A 6,406-nucleotide genomic window follows, 5' to 3' on the forward strand; every position below is an offset into this window, starting at 1 on the left:
CAAATTGCGCCAGAAGCACCATCCAAGATATTTTCTCGTTTTAGCGAGTTATTAACCTAAGAGTCCGGTAGTGGTTGGTTTGGTGTTTGCTTCTCACCTCGGTGGTCGCGGGTTCGATTCTCGGCCATTCCATTGAGGAGTGAGAGATGTGGATTCTGGTGATAGAAGTTCACTCTCGACGTGGTTCGGAAGTCACGTAAAACACAATACAAACAAACAAACAAACCAGTAGCCTCTCGGAGGCTCGGTAACGGCAAGATTCGTTCCTGATTTCGTTACCCATTTAATCGGAAAGGGGTCGCTTACAAGGAATGATGAAATGATTTTTTTTTTTTTTTAATCACTTAGGCCAATTCCACGACTCTCTCATATCGCAAAGAGCATCGAGAATCCTCTTTTTTCGCCCCTGTTCGCGTTAACAAAGAGAAACCTATTTGGGAACAGACACGGAACGTAACGATCCTTAAAGGTTCGATGCAAGATTTGCATGTCCGTGAGAACCTTCTCGATCGAAGATAATAACTGTTAACGTATGTCTAACATTTATTGAAAAGAGTTTTGAGAACCTGCGGAAAGTCTTCATAGATCTCTTCGCAAGGTAGAAGACGAACAGGCTTCCTATAGACTGCTTCCTTTCCTCGAACCAAGAGAGGTAGCAATATACGACATCTTTAATTTAAAGAAGGGGAATAAACTTTAGTCTTTTTTCCCCTAGTTATAAATTCTTAACAGATATTAAGATAAATGGGCGTCAAAGGAAGAGAGGATGAATGCCTCATTTTGGCCTTAGAGAGGTTGGATTCACAGAAGTCACGTTCTTCTCACAGCATGTTTCGTAAGGCTTTTCCAAGAGTATTCTGGATATTCTATCAGAATCTATTATAAATAGACCTGAAAAACCTCTCCACTCTGAGTCTTTCCACGTGCAGACTGACCAGAAGTGGACATGAATGAGAGGATTTTTCAAGGTAAATGACAATAGTCATGGCTAAGACATAGAATTGCTGCAGAACGTGCTAGATGGAATGAGGAAACTGTCCTCTTCCGATACCTCTGTGAACCACATAGCGAGGTTTTTTCTTCACTTCAGAGGGAAGAATCACCTATGTATATATCTGCTATCAAAGAACGCAGTAAAAGGCTATACTCTGTCTTCTACAAGGGGAATTAGAGATAACAGAGGATTAAGATCTTCGGGATCTATACGATACCGCAATACGACAAGAGTAGGATATCATGTACTTCGAATGGAATTTTTTTTTGTGGCCACAGATTCCGTGTTCCGACAAAATGGAACTGCTCCTCATCAAACTTCTTTGAGGAAGTTTATGAAGGAATTCTTTGTTTCTCTTAGCCCTAAACGACCAAGAAGACAAGTGAATTTTTTGTGCATTGGAATCTCGCATCAGATTCAATGGAGACTCGGCAATGGGTTCTTGCCAGCATAGTATGTCTGGCAAAAGAACTAAATCCCTCTATTCCTGACGCAACGCTTTCAGATAGAAGTTTAGTTGCCCAGGCAGGGTACTTACATTTTTCTTCTACAGAAGAAGAGATGGTTTAAACGTTTGCCTACAGTGTCTTCGGGGTGCGATGAGGGCTCAAAATGCTTCCCAGAAGGTATTCAGAAGAATACAATAAGAGCTAGAAATCAGGGTTCCGCCCAATTTCAGCTCAGTCTCTCCTTCGACTTCCAGACTCCTTCCCTTCCTTCGGGCAAGGATAGGGAAGATTCTGCAACGAGGAACCTCATCAACATGTAAGAAGAGATCTCGTTAGCAAAAGAAGTGTTCACGAAGGATCCTCCTCGGAGGAAGACTCTTCTCTCTCGTATTGTTAGATATCCTGTCGTCTACTGGGTGTAGCTGACTAAAATCACCTCCTCTTGCCAGGGGCCAAAAGAAGCTCAAAGGGGAAGAGAATTTCTTCCACCCTTCTCCAGTCTCCTGATAAACTATGTGGTTGTTCAGGACTCTCGGACAATGTAGCGCCAGCCAAGCGCCAAATGCCAATACAGGCGAAAAACGCCAGAGGCGGACAGTTCCAAGGAACTCTGTCATGGCCGGATACTGAGAAGGAGCGGGCCTCCAACCTGGCGCAAATGCGCCAGAGGCGAACAATCGGACAGATATAAGAGTGTCCAATGTGGACATCGCCAGACAGCCTAGAGACTCTTCCAAGCTCGAAGCTCCAGCAAGTGTGGAGGAGCCAAGCCAGGCGCGAGGCGCCAGCCAGGCTCTAGGAGCCAGCCAGGCTCTAGGAGCCAGCCAGGCTCTAGGAGCCAGCCAGGCTCTAGGAGCCAGCCAGGCTCTAGAAAGCCAGCCAGGCGCCATCCAGGTGCCAGGCTCCTTCAAGGCTAGGCTCCAGTCATGGATTGAGGATCCATCCAGGCGCCAAGGCTCCTTCCAGTAAAGAGAAACCTAAAGCTCTGTCATGTAAGAGGGCTAGTCCCCATTGATATGATACAGGTAAGGCTCTGCCATGTAAGTGGGTCAGCCCCCAATTGGCACGATCGAGAAGGCTCTGTCGTGTAAGCGGGCTAGCCCCCATTGACATGATCCAGAAGGGTTTGTCAGTCATAGGTCCCTACCTCGCTGAAACTCTTGAGGCATGCAGACTCATAGACAGTAATCATGAAGTCTTCTGCCAAGCTCCAGGCGCAAGGCGCCAGCCAGACGCAAGGCTCCAGCCAGGTGCGAGGCGCTAGCCAGGAGGGAGGAGCCAATCAGGCGCCAGCCAGGCGCAAGGCGCCAGCCAGGCGCAAGGCGCCAGCCAGGCGCGAGGCGCCAGCCAGGCGCAAGGCTCCAGCCAGGCTCTAGGCGCCATTCAGGCGCAAGGCTCCAGCCAGGCGCGAGGCGCTAGCCAGGCTCCAGGCTTCACCCAGAAGAGATCTATATCAAAGAATGCCCTGGCCTTCTTTGAGACAATGTGATCTCCTAAGCACTTGACAAGTGCATTGATGATTCCTTCAAACAGCTGAGAATTAAAAGCGCATGAAGTGCGAGCTTTCTGTATTCTTTGTTCTTTCCTTAACAATATGTCATAAGGACATATTAGCTGTCACACTACGGGAGATGCAACTCTGTGTTGACTTCCCATATCCGAAGGATGTCAAGATAAACCTACGAGAGATCCTTCTCTCTTGGTGATACGTGTCTCGCGGATACATTCCTGGGATAGGGAGCCGATACTGATCCTTAACTAGTGAGTTAAATTTTAGTTAACGTCGTGTTTTTTCTTTGGGTTGTTTGAAAGGAGTTTGGGGATAACTCTTTTCAACTTAAGACACTAACCCTTGTGTTAGGATCAGGTGATCGGGATCGGTGTTGTGCTCCTTAATTATGCCACTAGGCATAGGCATATTGTCATGTAAGAGGCTCTGTTGAGTAAATGGATAAGACCCCATCGACAGACCCACAAGAACTCTTAGCCATAGGTCACTCCTCGCTGAGGCTCTTGAGGCGAAGCAGATTCCTAGGCATTAGCCATGAATCTTCCGCCTCGAACAAGTAGGAACCAAGGTTTTATTTATTTTATTACTACAACGTATGTTGTTTACCTGTCTATTCAGTAAATAGTTGTCTCTTACCCACCACCAAGGGTGTCAATCAGCTAAGTATATATCTGCCGGGGAAGTTGCATGTACAAAAATGATAGTTGTTAGAATACAATAAAGTTTTGTACATACTTACGGCAGATATATACGATGAATGGCCCACCAGCCTCCCCTCAGGAGACAGGTGGAAGAGAAAATCTGGTTCTAGAACGGGAACGGTTCCTATTCCTGCCACCCAGCGGTGAGGGGGGTAGATCACCTGACCTACCTGCAGCGTGTGCCGCGAAATTCGAATTTCTGTCGGACGTCAGAGACATAAGCTAAGTATATCTGCCGGGTAAGTATGTACAAAAGTTTATTGTATTCTAACAATATCACATTTTGAGACTCAAATATTTAGAGAAATTTGATAGACTTTAGATATAAGATCTAAATTACCAGTTTCGTAGAAAAATCTGTTTATTTTGTAACATGCATTGTTTTATATTAGCAACGTTGTTGTAGCATTTACTAATAATAATGGAGTAACCGAATTTTCTTTCCCTAGGGTTGTGAATGCTGAGCAAGTTGAAGCTTTGCTATCTTCAAGAGACCTTGACGCAAAAGCTCGGGCTCTTTTAGGCCTCTCGTATTCAGCCCAACATCCAGAAGGCAACAGAAATTATATCCAGTTTGAAGTGACGAGACTCGTTCACTTCAGGAAAAGAGGAGGAAACCTTTAGGAGGGATGCGCAATACGACAACTTTCAAGAGAAATACGTGGTGAAACTTCAGGGAAGGAGGAAGGAAAACATGGTAGAGGAATGAAGGATGTTGACAATTTTGAAGAAAAAATCAAGCAAAATACTTTGGGGTGAAGAAAAACCACGAGGAAAGGAGGAAGAAAAACCACGAAAAGGATATGGTAGAAACTACCTACACCTTTAGACGAAAAAAGAAAAAAAGTTATCTGGACAGTAATGAACTATGCTTTGCAGTTTTTTTTTTTCTTTTCACATTTTTTGTTTATATATCAGATATGTACATATGTATACATGTTTAAGAATGACCTCAAGGATATAAATACTTAAATAAAAATTAGTTGCCTTAAGAGTTATCTTCGTTGTAATGTATGTCTAACATGTATTGTGAATATGGTTTTGTTTACCAAAGTTCTGAATAGCTGTCACCTATAATCCTTTTTCTTGTCCTTGTATTTGAGATAGTCTTAAACTTTTAATTGCACCCATTCTTTATGCTTGTTTGGGAAGGTTGCTCATCCTCCACTAATCTCTCTATAATCCCTATATGTCAGTTATACGAATCTGTTTTGTCTTTTTCCTCCTGTATGTCATTTTATCTGCTTAGTAAAGGACGTTTGAACGTCGAAAGGTCTCGCGGATACTCCGTCGTCTATTTTCCTTCGTGGCATATATCTTTATCTATGGATTTATCACGTTCCTAACTTTCTTGATTCAGTTTTACGTATATATACTAATACAGATACTATGCTGGTACTAGCATAGTACATCCATCAGTATAACCCATAACTAGTACCAGTATAGTACAAGTTATGGGTTAAACTGATGGATGCACTATACTGGTACTAGTTATGGGCTATACTGATGGATGTATCTTCCTGTATAATTAAACCCCTAACTACATTGACCCCTCTAACTTAACAATGAATACCCGAGATACAGTGAAATGTCATATTCAGTGAAAGACAACATCAAAGCCTGACAGAGGAAATTCACAGCAATTTGGTTGCGCTCACCACAAACATTGTTTTCCACTTCCTTGCTAGTTTTGAGGCATGCTAAGCCTCAAAACTCGCCAAAGAATGGAAATATATGTTTGTGGTGAGCTCAACCACATTGCAGTTGCAAAATTTCCTCTGTTGTCAGGTTTTGATGGTATGTTTTTCCACACATTCTTTCGCTGAATATGCACTTTCACCGTTTCTCGGGTATTCATTTTAAGTTATAGGGTTCAAATATGAACATAGCTTCTTCTTGGGAGAGATCAAATGCACCTCTTGGGGTATTTCTTACAGGACTAAATTGAGCGCGAAGTTGCATTCTTGGTAAGAAGGATGAACTCTCGCCTTCCATGTAGTAGATTCACGTCCTTATGGGTACTTCTCTGAAAGAAGACAAATGCGATTTTAAATATTTTTTAAAGTTTATTTTTTAATAAATCTAGGAAATGTATAAAAACTGACTGAATCAATACAAAGTATTAATTTATAAATACTGAATATATAAAATCATTAATCAAAATTTTAAAGATTTTCGCTTCTGTACCTCAATGGAGATCTCTAAATATTTAAAGTACATAAAAGAAAATTACACAGTACTATGCAAAATCAACTTACAGAAGAAATAGAAAATTACACAGTACTATGCAAAATCCACTACTTTAGAAATAAAAGCATGTATCTACGTATATCCAGGAAATAGCAAATTTCGTAAAATTTTAAATATACAGCAAAAGAAAATTTACTTTTTCTTAGGTAATGCAGAAAAATTCAATCAACTATATCCAGTAGACGACACATGGTTAAAAATGCAAAAAGTTTAGTAGCATTTAAATTATTGCAGTTTTAAAGTATTAACATTGGTCAAACAGCAGAACTCATATTTGGGAATAACACCAAAAAGCATCATCAGTACTCCAAACAAAATGGGTAATGAAAGAAACCTGACATTACTGACTTATGAACGAAATTATGAAACTCAGGAGTGAAATAATCTTTAATGGAGAATGTTGATGACAGCCAGTATAGAATTGTCCCCGACTTTAAATTCGACTATTTCAGAAGCATTTGATATACAGAAAAAAAAAAGTCATTAATTAATATGTAAACTT

General features: G+C 41.6%; 1 long non-coding RNA gene across 1 annotated transcript in view; it reads left to right on the forward strand.

Moving 5' to 3' along the window:
- The window catches only part of LOC135224122 (uncharacterized), a 93,851-nt gene extending 89,398 nt beyond the window's left edge, over positions 1 to 4,453 (forward strand). The window contains exon 4 of the long non-coding RNA XR_010316630.1: positions 4,104 to 4,453. This is a non-coding gene — a long non-coding RNA (uncharacterized LOC135224122). The remainder of the gene's footprint in view (positions 1 to 4,103) is intronic.
- Positions 4,454 to 6,406: the final 1,953 nt, after the last annotated feature.

Source organism: Macrobrachium nipponense, chromosome 10 (genome assembly GCF_015104395.2).
Source record: "Macrobrachium nipponense isolate FS-2020 chromosome 10, ASM1510439v2, whole genome shotgun sequence".
Taxonomy (NCBI): Eukaryota; Metazoa; Arthropoda; class Malacostraca; order Decapoda; family Palaemonidae; genus Macrobrachium; species Macrobrachium nipponense.